Below are 16515 nucleotides of genomic sequence, written 5' to 3'. Positions count from 1 at the left end.
CAAAACACGAAGCATAACGTAGTAGTAAGATGGACCTCAGGAATGGAGGACCAACTTGTTGATTTGTGGCAACAAATGACTTCATCCATTATTTATCTTTTTTCTTCATGAATTTTTAGTACAAAGTTGTAAAGCAAAAACTAACATCGCTAATTCTCCTGCCCGTCATCCGCCATGTTTGTTTACACAAAAGTCACGTTTGATTGCTAGAGATTTTGCGAGATTTCCGTTTTTTTTAGTCGTGACTCTTGTTGTTTATGAATGGAATCTGTTAGTGTGATGTGCTGTTTTGGCCAAATCATTGCTCACCACACACATGGAAAAAAAAGCTGTGAAATTTAATATAACATGTCGTTATGTGTGGAGTCGCTGACATCTTCAAAATCTGTTAAGATTTGAAAAATATTTTGGTGTGAGCCAGCCTTAATGGGGACAACAATCTCTGAAATTGGTCCAGTATTGAGGGAGAATGCTGCAACAAGCAGAGGCGAAACAAGCTACCAGGGCAAGTGAGCAGCATCAATGTAACGTTACGTTCACTAAAAGTGCTTGTTTTTGCCACTGACAGGCTCAGATTAATATTATAATTGTCTGACAACATTATAGAAAGGACCTTACAGAAAAGTTAAACGTTTTCTTACGTTTGTTATTGTTTCCAAGTCCCACTCAAGGAGAAGTCTTGTTGTGAAATTTGAATATCCGTGAACTCTGGCTCAAATAAATATGGGCGGCCATCAAATTGTCAAAGTCATCTAAATATTGAACCTAGACATTGAATATATTTTAGATAACACTAAGCTATGCTTTCTGTACTCCAACACAACAAACTCTTGCAGCGTTTCCACCATGGATGTATTCAACTTTCCACTGTTGTCTTCTGGCAACACGTCACTTCACCAGATTCACAACGAGATGTCTCTTTGAGCGAGACTCTTTCCATAATGTCAAACACTTATAATAACCATCAGAGCCTGTCACGGCAAAAACAAGCACTTTCAGTTGACGTAAATGACGGTGCCAGCTTGCCCCAATAGGATTACATTGCAGCCCTTGAGCAGCTGCCATCTACAGCACTCTCCCTCAATACTGAACCAATTTCAGAAATTCTTGTCCCTATTAGACAATTAGACATAAAAACATGGGAAAATAGGGTCCAGGTTGAAAAATACCGAAGTCACCCTTTAAGTGCTACTAAGAATGACCTTGACCAGCCATAAGGTCAACGTATGGGCCTGCAGGAGCAATATGCCAGTTTGTTAAAGTTGGTCATTTGCTTCCAATATGTACATTCAAATCTCTCATCATACACATAGCCTACCACTTCACAGAAATGAATTATCAATGGTAGTATCTTCCCGGAGAACAGAGTAATCTTGTGGATAACACCTCTCAGTGCTTCAGTTAAATTGAGTCATAGATCTAGGCTACTAATGCACTTTAGATAGTGCCGTTATTCTGCAGCTAATTCCTCTCCATTTCCTTTCATTTAAAGACTTTCCTAGTAAAAACCCTTTACTGCCAAATGTTGCAAGCAGCTCAGATATGGCATAATGTTAGAAACAGGTTCCTTTAGTATGGCTCTCGGACTGTTATAAAGAAACTGCGCTGACAACGGCTCCTGCAGTAAAATCAGTCTGGCTGTCCTTCTGTCGACAGTTTTATTCTCTCTTCTTAGCTCTGCCTATTATGATTGGTTGTGCCAGAGAGTGGTGTACAAAGGGAGGTGGGGTTGTTTACCTTGACATAGAGCTACTGTACATGTTCAGCGCCTCAGGGAGCCTCAGGCAGGCAGACACACGGCATTTCAGCTTTTCAGACCTTAAGCCATTGAAGCAACTCATGCTTTGTACGACACAACCCATGAACGCTGCAGCCTTGGCAAAATAAACAAACGCAAGGTGTCCTTTATCAGGTTTCTAAATGTCTGCAAGGAACCCAAGAAGGATTTACTTTGTGGTGAGAAGAAGCGTGTGTGTGTGTGCACTGAAATGACCGAGAATGTGCTAATGTGTGCTTTACTTTGGACCTATTCAACAGCGACACGTTACCCAGCAGCCACTTTAAAAACTCTATTTTGTATTTTTTTATTTGTCTGAGGATGCACAGTAGAATGCGGGCTCCCCAAATCGCAGGTGAATGTGAAAATGTGCTGTCTTTTCCCAGCATCTAAAGGCCCAGACACACCAAACCGACATCACACAGAATGAGCGGCGACGAAGGCCACCAGCCTTTTTGTCTTGGCCAAAAAGTTGCACACGAACACACCGCAAAGACTACAGGTGACGGCCAACTACCACGTATGTTCTGCACTGACGTGAGATGTAATAACTCCCTACGAGCAGGTAGCGGTAGTCTGTATTCGTCATTCAAAAAGGGAAACCAGAAGACCGAGGACGGCGGATATACATGCCGTTGTTATGATACGTACATGAAATAAAGTAACGTTTGCCGACCATTTTCACACCACTCTCTCTCACCTCTTAGCTTCATTCCAGATGACCATGTCGTGAAAACTATCCACGTATTGGAACGATCAGATGAGATAAAGATGAAAAATTAGAAAAAACTTCTGTGTTTGCCGACGGCCGGATTGGTGTGTCAGGGCCTTAAGCCACATGCCAGTCCCCTCTGGCAATCCTCTACCCAGCTCACTCTCACTGGTTCTCACTCCTCCACCCCCCAAAAAAACAGGAGAGAATGAAGAGAGAAAACAGGAGAAAGGGAGGAGGAGATTACACAGTATACTGTTAATCACCAGCTTTGAAAAAACTAAGAATAAAGCATTTACTGTACCCCATCGAGAACTAAAATTAATGCTTAATTGTGCTTTCTGCAAAAGCAAATTGTTTGTACTCAACGTTATGTTCACAAAAAAATAATACCTGAAACATTGCGCATGCTTTGTAACAAAATGCAAATTCACCTCACCTATTCACCTCTGTCAGGTTGAACATGTTCTCTGTGAAATGTGGGGGAGGGCTTGCAGCAGCAGAGGCAATAAGGCTTGTGCAAAGTGCTTAACGGTAAACATTGTACCTACAAGCTCAGAGATGCCTTCTGCAATGAGAAAAAAAACTTAATTCAACGCTTTACTTTATCTCTATGAATGAGGAAATGAAGGCGTGTCTTGTAAAACGCAAGGCTGCAGTAACATGGAAAATATGTACCTTCTGAGTGGATCAGCTGGTTAACAGCATTAACTCCCGTAGTGCAAATCCCTAACTGTTGCAGATTAAGACAAGAAAGGATGCCCGTTCATTGCTTCCAAGTACAAACCTGTCCATTCCCCTTTCTTTCTCCCTCCCTTCTACCTCCCTCAAGGCAGCCACATGTTTCAGTGCAGTCATATTTAATCAACATCTGCACGGACAACACAATGATTTCAAGTCATCTGCTGCAAAAGGTTCGTCTGTCACACTCTCAACAATTGTCTTAGAAAGTCTGATTCATCCTCCTTAAACACTACACAAAAGACAATGAGCTACATTGCAGCTGATGTGTAAGGACTAGGGCTAAAATATTTAATAGCGATTAATCGAATGATATTCCATAGTTAATCACAATTAATCGCACATTTTTTATCTGTTCAAAATATACCTTAAAGGGAGATTTGTCAAGTATTTAATCCTCTTATCAACATGGGAGTGGGCAAATATGCTGCTTTATGCAAATGTATGTATATATTTATTATTGTAAATCAATGAACAAAACAAATCAATGACAGATGTTGTCCAGAAACCCTCACAGGTACTGCATTTAGCATAAAACAATATGCTCCAATCAGAACATGACAAACTGCAGCCCAACAAGGAAAAAAAACAGCTGTCAGTGTGTCAGTGTGCTGACTTGACTATGACTTGCCCCAAACAGCATGTGATTATCATAAAGTGGGCATGTCTGTAAAGGGGAGACTCGTGGGTACCCATAGAACCCATTTACATTCACTGATCTGGAGGTCAGAGGTCAAGGGACCCATTTGAAAATGGCCATGAGAGTTTTTTCTCTGCAACATTTAGCGTAAGTTTGGAGCATTATTTAACCTCCATCACAACAAGCTAGTATGACATGGTTGATATGATACCAGTATCTTCAGCTAGCTATAAGACTGAGCCCTCTACAAACTAAAAATCGCAAGTTGCGTTAATGCGTTAAAGAAATTAGTGACGTTTAAACAAATTTAAGTTACGTGTTATTATCGCGTTAACATTGACAGCCCTAGTGAGGACTTAGTCATGTGTTTTGCATGGCGCGATATAACATCATGTCACTTCCTCTTTGTTAATGATTTTCTGTCTGTCTAGTGCGGGTTACATGAAGAGGCTGCTGTCACATCTCACTGGTTGTGACGGAGGCAGAGTAATGCGTCAGTCTGGGCGAGCTCCCGCTGCTCCACTAGAGTACATACAGTGTTTCCCTTTGATAGCAAGGGGCACTAGGAAGTAAGAGTAGTGAAACAACAACATCTAACTTCCCCCTGTGATAGATTCATCTTGATAATGTTTGGCTGGCAGGAACAAATAGTAGTCATTCGCCAAGCACACTGTTACTGTAGCTCAATTTAGTTTGTACAGTGCGATTCACAATGGCCATTTTTGTTGATATCGTTTGATAACGGGCTCCCAGCAATGCATCCAAGGGAAACAGGATTTATTGTTCCTCAGTATCCCACACATTCCACAAAGCCCGATGCTTATGGTGCACGAAGCTGTAATCTTAAAAGTCGGGCCGAGGTCAAAATCAACAACAGAAGCAATTACATTCATAAAGTGTTATTAACGGTTTGGCCGCGAGCATGCCAGGAGAGCAACCGCACCATCCTAACAGACTGTGTGTGTGGGCTTTATGACAAGCTGCCTCCCTGTTTAAGTACCTTTCATCCCTCTTTCTCCCACTGGCTTCAGTGTGTGGATCAGAGTCATGTATTCATGCATAAACATAACTGTTATCCCGGGGGAGAATTCATTTCCCCTGGCCTGGACACTATAAATCACCTTGGGCCAAAGTAAAGAGTCTGGAGCTGCAGGACTGGCGGCAGCAGCTTTTTTTTTCATGACGTATCCAAGATACTTTCTAGTACCTTCACAACCATGAAGGTGAAGAAAACCTATGAATCCATCGGTACCAACATGTCATAACATGTTGGGAAGGAGGCTAAATAACGCTCCCAAGTTAGGCTAAATTTTGGCAAGGGTAAACTAGCGTGGCCATTTTCAAAGAGGTCCCTTAACCTCTGACCTCCAGATATGTGAATGAAAATGGGTTCTATGGGTACCCACAAGTCTTTATAGACATGCCCACTTGATGATAATCCTATGCAGTTTTGGGCAAATGGGATGGATGGATCAAACTAGAGGCCTAGAGCATTCAGAGGATGGATAGATCAAACTAGAGACCTAGAGCATTCAGAGGATGGATGGATCAAACTAGAGACCTACAGCATTCAGAGGATGGATGGATCAAACTAGAGACCTACAGCATTCAGAGGATGGATGGATCAAACTAGAGACCTAGAGCATTCAGAGGATGGACAATAAGGCTTTCCTAGCTAGATTGACAATAAGGGGGTTTCTGAGCAGTTTACACAACAGAAGTGCTCGCCTTCCAATCACAGAAAAATGCAATTCTTGCAGAAATCTCCAAATGTCAAAAGTTTTTGAAACCAAATCACAGCATGGCTTTTTCTATGGTGTTCCTCAAGGTCTTGGTGTCTTAATGTGGTATTTTGGAGCGATTATTGATCATTTTTATCAATTCTCCAGTGGTAAAAAAAAATGTTAAATTTAGCACCAAATCTGTGGAACAAATGGTATCAACCCAAAGATTGCTGCAACAACTAAGTGAGCATAGGAATGACCATCATATATTTATATCATAATCTTCTAAAACCTTGTACACTTTCAAAATGTATTCTAATTAATTAATTATTTTTTCTAAAATTTCTGACTAGAACAACTTGTCCCACAGTGTCGAGCTGCATCTCAAATTAATCTTCAGGTTCCAGCTTTCAGATGATGTACACCACTTCTATTTGACATCTACTGCTGACCTGCCATCTCCCTTAAAGACCCCCTATACCCCCTAAAAAAGACAAAAATTGGTTTATGAAAAAGAGGGGGGAGTGTTTTTGGGGGGAGTGACAGTTTTTCAAGCAGTGCAGGCATAGTTTGCCTTTTTGCTTCTATCAACATTGCATTGGAAACAAGACGCCACAGTGGGCCCAGTTCTATGTTTTAAAGTTGTGGGAGTTTCGAGGTCTTTCATCATCAATTTGGTTCAATTTACTTTGGTCTACGACAGTGGAAAAAGTTTATCAGGAGGGTGTGCGAGAGAAGAAACAAGATAGACTTTTCCAGACAGGGTTTTCTGTTTGCTATCTCGCTAATGAATATGGAAGGCCATATTTCCCCTTTTCTTTTCTTTTCCTCTCCTCGCTGCTACTGTGAGGGCTGAGGGTGAGTCAAGGCTCCTGTCTCACACTGAGAAGACCCAGATAAGGCCATGGCTGACTGCAAAATAGTAACAATGAAGAGACCATAGGTGCAGGTATCTACATGCCACTGCGCCTCAGAGCACAACAGGGGAATTTGTGTTGCCTGCAACCCCGTAGGAAGAAAATTCAATACAGTACGCATAGAGAGAGTTAAGCTATTGCAAATACAGCGACCTGACGGACTTTTACAATACTTGGGCAAATACTAGCATGAGTCAATCTAAGAAAATGACACACTGCTTTGAAATAGCTGAGAGAGCTAATGGCCATAATAGCCCCTTTTGAGTTGAAAGTGGTCCTAGTTGTAACCGTGCATAAAGTAGAGGGATGAAGCTGCCCCTATGGCACATGAGCAGACCAGAGGAGCACACGTTTGCGCCCCTTTTTTCCTGCAGTAACCATGGCGACAGTGGCAGGCATCCTCATCACCAGGGGGCAGTGTGGGCAGCGCAGCATAGTGTTGCCCTCACCGCCTCCCCTGGTGCCTCCTCTTCCACACACAAAAGACACATGTGCCACGCAGTCAAACAACAATAAATTAAAATGGACACAAACACACGCAGCCAAGCATAAACACACACACACTGTCATCTGCTCCTGACAGCTGCCCCTTGGCGTCTAACACAATCTCTCTCTCTCTCTCTCTCTCTCTCTCTCTCTTCTTTTTGTTGCTCACTTATTGTCAAGTTTCCACCAAACAAAAAAAAGCACATCCTCCCATGACACCAGCTAATTGATTATTGATGGTGCCGGGGCTAAACTGACTTATATTCAAACGGATGTGAATAGGGAAAATGGTTGAGACAATACGTTCAGTGCCTTTCATGAAAATCAAGTCAGGGCATTTGTGCGTAAAAGCTCTAGGTCTTTCTTTCCCTCTCTGGTTGTTGTTGTTGTTGTTGTTGCTTTGATAAGCTGCTAGGGCTGCAGTGGGCAGCCTCGAGGGAGCACTTTTGAGGGCTACGGCGAATGAGGGGTAGCAATGTAGTGGTAGTGTCCTTAGGGCTGTCGCAATAACCACAATATTGCAATACCGCAATTTTGACAAGCCAACTGCAGGGGATGGCAAGCAACAAAGTTAACGCTATAATAACACATTACACATATTTGTTTTAACGGCACTAACTTCTTTAACGCAACTTGCGATTTCTAGGTTGTAAAGGGGCTTAATTTTAAAGCTAGAGTGAATAAACACTATATCATATGAAACTAGAAAAACCTAAGGAATCCACTGGTACCAACCATGTCATACTAGCTTGTCACAAAGGAGACTAAATAACACTCCAAACTTACGCTAAATTTCGGTGAGGAAAAACTGGCATGTCCATTTTCAAAGGGGTCCCTTGACCTCTGACCTCCAGATCAGTGAATGTAAATGGGTTCTATGGGTACCCACGAGTCTCCCCTTTACAGACATGCCCACTTTATGATCATCACATGCAGTTTGGGGCAAGTCATAGTCAAGTCAGCACACTGACACACTGACAGCTGTTGTTGCCTGTTGGGCTGCAGTTTGCCATGTTATGATTGGAGCATAGTTTTGAAGCTAAATGCAGTACCTGTAAGGGTTTCTGGATCAATATCTGTCATTGATTTGTGTAAAGCAGCATATTTACCCACTCCCATGTTAATAAGAGTATTAAATACTTGAAAAATCTCCCTTAAAAAGGTAAACTTTGAACAGATAAAAAATGTGCGATTAATCGTGATTAACTATGGACAATCATGGAATTGATCACGATTAAATATTTTAATCGACTGACTGACATTTTGCTATAAACGGCAGCAGCGTGACGAGACGCTGAGCGTCTTTTCTGCGCTGCACGTATGGTGGTTTCTTCTGGTCATCCAGAGTAGAAAGATGTTCAACTTTGGGTAAAACTCACAATGACCAACCGTCACATCCTACATGTAGACTACAAGTGCTGCACAACAACAACAATGGAGGAGAAATGAATACACATAGACCGACGGGTCCGTCCTCTCTCCCTACATGCTTCGAACTTCTCTTAATCTAGAGCAAGTACTCTTACATGTGCCGCCATATTGATATTCCGTATCATAGCAACCAGACGCAACCAAAGCATCTCAGCTGAAAAAAAAAATGCTGTGCCTCATTGCCCTTCTGTGTTCTGCATTTAACAAGAAATAAGTATTTCATTTGTTTTCATCTTTGTCATTTAAAAAGCAACAATATACCGAATAATAGCCTAACATTACAGTTTATTTATACAACACTAAAATCAGGATAAATTAAGTCATTTTCAAAAACAAAAAAGTTTCAATAATATTGCATATGGCACTGTTGAGCCAATCATCACCGCAGGGGAAATTCCTTCACCGTGACAGCCCTAAGTGACCTGAAAACAAGCTACCAGCTGACAGTGTTTGGAGGAAAAAATCATAACAGCCCTCGTGGCTTGCTGGGGGTGACAGTCTGACTTCCAACCGGTGTGAAGATCAGTGACAAACAAACAGCCAGACTTGTTATTCTGCGGGCCCCTGTGCCAGGATCGCTGCCCCTTATCGCTGGCATCGCGTAATTTTGTTACAACGTGGTAAAATATAGGATGGCTCGTGACAGCCGGGATCAGATAAAAGAGTGAGAGCGCCTGGGCAGGGGAATGTGGAGACGGGGATGAATGCCTAAGCAGGCTGTTGTGTGAGGGGGAGAGACTGATGAGTGTGGCAGGCAGATTGAGGCACTAAAGAATGGCAGAGGCGAGGGATCCTGTCCCGTGGAAATGTGTCATGAAGGCAGTTCCATTAACATCTTAATAAAGGCTTCCCAGGCCCCGGAGAGCCCTCGCGAGCAGACTGCCTTCTCCGCTCGCACAGGGGGGCCCAAAGCCGCTCTCGCAGCACGTCAACGGGAGAACATTTAAGTTGTGCCAGCATTGCATTGTGAGGGTGTTAGGCTTCCCAAAGGAGTAGCCTAAATGCCTACCCGCAAACATGCTCCACTAAATTCCTTTTATTCCCCTTTGCCTCTATTTTCATTTACTGTCCATTTCTCCATCTGTTGGATTCAGCAGCCCTACAAAAGGCTTTGTTTCAGCAAGCTGGCAAGCCTTCGGGACGGCGGAGTGCACACTGGGGTTTATTGCTAACTTGCTGCCATCAATAGGGAGAGCAGGATCTGGACTGGCCACGGCTGCGCCTGGCAGAGGGACGGCTGTTAACCAATCCCCGACGGACCTCTGATGAGACTGACTGGAGCCTGTCTGGGAGCTGCGGACACACACATAGCCTTCTTCTTGCAAAAAAAATAACAGCTAGCATCCTCACAGAGATGAGGAAACAAATTAAACAGGCCTATCAAAGGAGACAAATCTAAGCACAGCCAACACTACAGCAGAAAAAGGTGCCTTTTTTCTTTCAAGTACTACAGGCTCCCCATGTATCGTGAAAAATGAAATGCAAAGGAGTGGCATTGATTTTTGCACTCTGTGCTATGTGTTGCTCATACTGGGCAAGCTGCTACTTAACAATGTAGTGGCCTGTAGTCATCAATTTAAAATGGTTTCAACGATTCAATAAGTCACTGAAGGCTACACGCACAACTACTCAAGATGATGAAAACTGCTACAGCAGCATGACGAGACCATTAAATGTAGTCCTGTGGTGTTTTCTTACATCTGCTACTGTATGGGAATTATCAAAGAGTAATGCTGGATCTAAAATTCTATGGTATCTATCAGTGATGTTCCGATAACATTTTTTCCTTCCTGATACCAATTCCAATACCTGAACTTGCGGTATCGGCCGATACCGAGAACAGTCCCAATACCAGCGTGATAAAAAAAAGATATAGTTATTATTATAGTTATTTAACAGCTGTTTACTACTGACCATGTATGGATGTGATATGATTACTATCTTTGTTGTATGGCCTGGCTCAGGTTAAACCCTTGAAACATGAACAAATACATACAGAGGATGAATGCAATAGAACATTCTTCTATCCTTCAGTTTGTCAGTTACAAAGAACATGAATAAATGAATCTAGGAGTCTCCTCAGACTGCCTGCGTGATAATTTACTTACTACTTAAATTACTGTACATATCGCCGTTTTACTTGTTGGATTTTCCACTGTGAAATATTGCCAAATGGCTGACATTTTCGTCGCTCTGACTACCGTTACCGTTACATTCTCCACTAGCACCACAGTTTTGTTGTTTGCTATCGTAACGTGACAAACTACCAGCAATCAGTTCTTCTTCACTGCTCTAAAACAATAGTTGCCAGTGGCAGCCATGATACATCTAACAGCACAATGAAGGCTACTGCTTTGGAGCGGTGAATAATTGATTTCCGGTTAAACAAGATGCCTTTTTCTGGGTTAATAAATTACGGTATCAGATCGGTGCATAGATTGGCGTACTCGCCGATACCCGATCCCGAATTTTGGGCAGTATCAGATGCAGGTCCGATACTGCCATCGGTATCGGAACAACTCTAGTATCTATACGTTCATAGTATCAATTGCAACACTAGCTTTTACTCTTTGGCACGAAGCAGTGGGACAGATAGAGTGTTTGGATGCATTAAAACAACGTCTTATATATATATTAAATACATTCAAGCACAGAGTGTTAGCTTGGACCTTTCGTTGTGAAATAGGACAACCCAGTCAGTTTTACGTGGGCTGTCTAGATCAGAAAACACGGGATTCAACAAGCCATTCAGATTTGGCTCCCCTTCCTATGTCACATACAAACTCATTAGAATATACCGGCCCTCCATCTGAGTAGCTCCACCCACGGCATGAGAATAATACTTTACATACTTTCACTTTTTACTTTTAGTACATACTGCAACTGCCATTACAAAGTACGTACTGTTGCATGCAGTATGCATACATTTGGAACACACTGTTTCATCATAACATTGCGCCTTGAACTTTGACCCTCTTGCCTATATATCCGCTGCACAGAGGATTGTGGGTCAGAGTAGCCAGAAAAGCAGGCTGGCCTTGCAGACTGCAAAATGTGACCGGATATGTCTTTTTGGTATACTGCATTTGACATACTCTGTATCGAGACATACTAAATCTTTTTCTGGTATACTAAATAGTAGGGTAGTATAAGTACTGGAACACACACACTTTTGCAAAGGTGCAACATGTATTTCTCGCAAGCCAATCAGAGCAGACTGGGCTATTTTCGGGAAGGGGGGCTTAAAGAGACGGGCAGTATTTCAGACAGATAGTATGAGAAAAAGAATGTTTTGTTGTTTTTTGAACATTAAAGCTTGTAAACATGTTCTAGTAGAAACCCCAAATACAACTATGAACCTGAAAATTAGCATGATATGTCCCCTTTAAGTTCTGTTGCCATCATGTTGTAACATTGTGGAAGCTCTCCAATGGCAGTTCCCAATTTTAGCCTCATATCGGCTCGATATCTGAGTATCAGTATCGGAATCATTGCAACAAAGTTTAGTGTCATCTTATCCCAGATGCAGAGAGACAGACTTCTCAGTTCCTACACTCCTGAATCAACATATCAGCAGAGCACTGCCTCCACAACCAACAACAGCGTAAACGAGCGTTTGTTGGGATAATCATCGCCTGGAGAGACTATCTCTACTGCTGAATCTGGCGCTTGAAGCGTAAGAGACAGGTAGAAAAACTCATGTTGTTTACAATTATCCAGAGCGAGCACAAGAGGATGCAAACAAAGCCGCCTGCCGCGTGGATGAAGAGAGCGAGGCGGTTGTGATCTTCTGCTTTTCACCGACGCCAGACCCGTCTCAGACTGAATGTTCTCCCTGGCTGCACTCCACTTGATCAATGTCACCACAGATCCAGATCTCTCTCGTGTCAATCCTCACACGTAGGCACGCTCGCCATTAACTTGGATTCCAGACGCAAACATGCACATAACAAGGCCGAGCAAGCAGAGCGTGTGTGTGTGGGTCAAGGAGATTGAGATCTCTGTTGTGACAGCTGGACAGTTGAGAGGTTCAAATAAACAGCCTACAGTGAGGGAAGACAGGGGGGCGATTGCATTAAAACAAACACTCACTCGCTATTTGTACACTCCGGCAGATAGGGAAGGGAGGATCTGTGGGAAAATGAACTCACAAAAGCACCATTATCTGCATGTGTCGGTGTGTTTGCATGTGTGTGTGTGCGAGAAAAAGACAGTTGGGATGGTGGGGGTTGCTGTAAAGAGGGGGGCCTTCATTCAGAATACACAGCCGCTGAGCGCATTTGCTGTATTCACTCATTAAGAAATAGGTCAAGGATTCTGCCTGCATGCGTAACGACTTGTCAAAATCTCTCAAGCTAAACTGCGGTGAGTCTGGCTGCCTTAAGGGGGAATCCAAAGAGGAGCAAGCAGCGTGCTGCTGTGTGAACGCTGGTGGTGACACAGCACACAGAAAGGGCAGTAACAACTCATTCAGTAGCAAATCATGCAGTTCAAAAATTAGTTGTTGAGTGGTATAAGTGGAAGGCACTGAATGGAGAGAGGCTGGGCGCTCGCATTGTGGCCCGGTAATTAACTCGGCTCGCCGTTTAGGCTCTTCGCTGTTCATCAACAGAGGACGCTCTCGAGCCGTGCGCACCAATCAGCAGAGTGTGCCGCACATACTGATGGATGCTGATGGTGGCGGCGGTAGCTATGGCGATAGGCAGTCTGGTACAGAAGATGCTTTGGACACAATCTAGAGGATAGGAATGTGAGATTTCATAGTCAGAGTAACTTACCTCTGCTCAAAAACAGCTTTTCCAAAAGAGATGTTTGAGATCCTGCACAACCCTGACTAAAATATATTTATCTTGTGTTTGAACTATTAAAAAACGTAAAGCCGGAATATTTTCCCTGGAGAATATGTTAAACAAGACTCATGCAAGTCACTCTGACATCACGAATCCTAAGAACAGAACACCTCGCCGACCGCACGGCTGCGCCATCAACCCAATGGAGATATTGCAGCTCCCCTACAGAGAGGTGAAGTGGAGGGGCAGCGGCAGAGAAACATCAACCGTCGCTCCACAAAGCCCGACCCAAGCTTGTCCAGTCGAAGCAATTTCTCTCCAGCTTGGCGAGGTTAACCTTATTGATTGGGCGAATGTGTGATGTTGCGGGTTCTCGAAAAGGGTTTTCTCGGGCGGCGTGCCTTCAAAGGCATCACTTGAAAGTGATTCATTGAGCAGAATCCTTGATATCTTGCTATATCCTCCATTATTTAAAAAGGAGAGTGCGATTCAGAAAATATTGATACTATCAACAACAGCAATTCTCTTGTATGATGTCTTCAAAGCCGCAATAAACTTGTGTCACATCAGGTTGCTGTCGGTTCATCAATGATGGAAATGCATTTGAGCCAAAGCAGAGCTAATAGAAGTGTATGAAACTGTCATACAACAGCTGCTGAGTAGCCAATTGGTCAGAGGAGCTGATTGCTCAGCGGCAGCACCACACTATCAGCAAATGTGTTTTTCTTTTCTCCCATTAGATTGGAGTTAATTAGGTGAATATAATCAGCATGTGATAATCAAACCAATGCTGAGTGCTGGTTTGTTCTTCCAAAGGCAGCAATTTCCACCCTGGTGGCTCGCTTTGGGGTCAAACTGCTGTTTCACTTTGAGATGGATATTAAAATAATGATGTGAGAGGGTCACGCTTCACATGCACTAAAAAAAAAATCTCACCAAGAAGGAGCAGGTTTTGATTGCACGAGCAGAGAGATTAATATGCTGCCTGTCAGCCGTGGCAGATGCAAGTTATTTTCATGCAAATGGAAGGCAATTTTCTACTTAAGGCAACATTTATTTTCTTTAGAGTCATTGTCACGGGGTGCTTGCCGGAGCGCTTGCAAGTCTGACAGAGAATGAAGATTTGTAGGTGCATCTGCTGGATTGGGACAGATGAGGTCTAGAGTCAACGTGGAATCCTAAATTGATGCCAGTTGGCGGCAATATATCAGATCGTTGGAGGTTTTGTTGTTGCAATTTGTTTTTTTGCCACTTAAGAAGAGAACAAATCCAGTAGGGAATGTTTAGATGGTGATTAGTGACCTTGTGAAACTAATTGACGGTGCATTTATTTTTCAAAAAGTGACAACTGTAACAGTCTGATAATCAACTAGGACTACAAACTCAAGGTTCACTTGTTGCAATGACACATCCTGGTCCGCATAGCAAGCTACCAGTCCGTATATTACATCTAAAACAGGTTTGTGTAGTCTGATGCATTCTATAACTATAAATCCTGAGAACACTAGAATATCTCTGTCATTTTGCACTTCAAATCAAGGTCAACAAATCAAAAATGAAGGTTAATTAAGTTAATAGCACTGTGATGATTGTCAGACTCTAAAAATAACTCAACTAACTTCATTAAATACTCCCTAGGAACACAAACCAGAAGCAGCTCACCTGCTAACTGGAAGCATCATCTCTGTATTGTAACTCAATAATATGAGGAGGCAGGCAGCTACATTCTAATGAATGACAATACAGCATCGATGGCAGGAAAGGATTCAGAGCAACACCTGTACGTGCCTAAAGCCTGCTGGAGGTTAAATGATCTTACATGCATATTGTTCTAAACCACATATTTTATGGTCACACATCATCATCACCACCATCAAAGTCAAAGTGTGAGCTGTGGTAAAGGCTCCAGTGACATATGGAAACCGGCTGCTGCCTCATCAGAGCCCGCAGCAGAAAATGAGAAATAGCTCGGTCTGCAGTGTCGGATATTTGCCCTTTTTGCACAACACTGTGGCTGTGGTGTTGGATTTAAACAAATATGTACACACTGTGAAGTACATTTAGCCGAAAGGAGCGTCACTTACCTCTTCATTTAAACTGGATGTCCCGGTTATCCGGTTTCCCTCCAGCGCGGCTGCTGTCCGTCTTCTGGGTCTCAACTGATGCGCTACACTCACATCCACAGGCAAACAAATGTTTCCAAATGATCTGGACACAGCCTCGGAGATGCTTCAGTAATGTTACCTTCACTAGTTCTTCCAATAGATGTGCGTGGTGAACCTGTCAAGCGGCGGCGGTGGCGTCATTCATTAAAGAAAAGCCTTCATTAGCGCGAGCATGAGCAGAGTCGGTGCGTAAACTTGTCAGCAGAGCCGTCAGCACCTGATGGGACTTCACCACAACGCGTCACATTCCTTCAGTTCGGGGTTCAGCGTCCTCCGGCTTGCTCTACACAACACGCAGCTTGTGGACAAGCCGTGGCCGGGCTCGGCAGCGTGTCCGACGGTCTGTGGATTTGGCAGCGTCGGCTCCAGACCCGCAGCGGTGCTTCCTCACAGCGGTGCTTCCTCACAGTGGTGCTTCCTCACAGCGGTGCTTCCTCACAGGGCTCTGGCTGCCGGACTGACACAGATTAGCGGCTCCATCAGTGTACAGTAGTGACTGACTGTGTGTGTGAGCGTGTGTACGCTGCCTGGCTGCCACTGGCACACTGCGCGGTTAGACCCAGCCCCCTCACACTCCGGCTCATTATGCTGTTAACTGTTTCCGCCCAGAGAAAAACCTCAATAATGAATACATTAAAGGAACATTTGCGTAAAACTCAGAAATGCAGTTTTAGATCCACATTTAGGATTATACCAGGAAAACACAAAGTACTTTGTTGTAAACATAAAATAATATGACATTTTGCACCATCTGATATCCCCCAAAACACATTACCAAAAAGATGCCACAAGTTTCTAACGTACTAGAATGTACAGTTGGGTTAACTGTCTGTAGAAGGATTTATACTGATTCAAATGTTCATTCCCTTTGGAAATCTTCCTAACCGACCACAGGCTATTGATTGATTGATAATTGGATAGTGCATCACCTCTATGAAAAGCTAAATGTTCTTACTTACCCATCAGAGTTCCTATGCGCAGCACACACTGAACCCACTTTCAGTGACTCTCTCCCATCCAACTGTTCCTGCTGGAATACTGCCATCTATAGGTCAAACTGTGAACCTGCTCAGATACAACCCTCTCTCTCTCTCTCTCTCTCTCTCTCCCTTCTATGATTTCTTAATTTCTC

The 16515-nt window shown here is 43.2% G+C and overlaps 1 protein-coding gene across 2 annotated transcripts in view; it reads right to left on the bottom strand.

The window, feature by feature from the left end:
* The window catches only part of LOC141772133 (plexin-A2-like), a 323156-nt gene extending 307173 nt beyond the window's left edge, over nucleotides 1-15983 (bottom strand). The window contains exon 1 of one of the 2 annotated variants that reach the window (XR_012594861.1): nucleotides 15303-15983. The gene's annotated coding sequence lies outside the window, so the exon portion shown is untranslated. The remainder of the gene's footprint in view (nucleotides 1-15302) is intronic. The other variant, XM_074642809.1, reaches the window with a different exon arrangement.
* Nucleotides 15984-16515: the final 532 nt, after the last annotated feature.

Source organism: Sebastes fasciatus, chromosome 8 (genome assembly GCF_043250625.1).
Source record: "Sebastes fasciatus isolate fSebFas1 chromosome 8, fSebFas1.pri, whole genome shotgun sequence".
NCBI classification, from domain to species: Eukaryota; Metazoa; Chordata; class Actinopteri; order Perciformes; family Sebastidae; genus Sebastes; species Sebastes fasciatus.
Note: the sequence above shows the minus strand (reverse complement) of the source record. Positions and strands in the feature narration are given on the sequence as shown.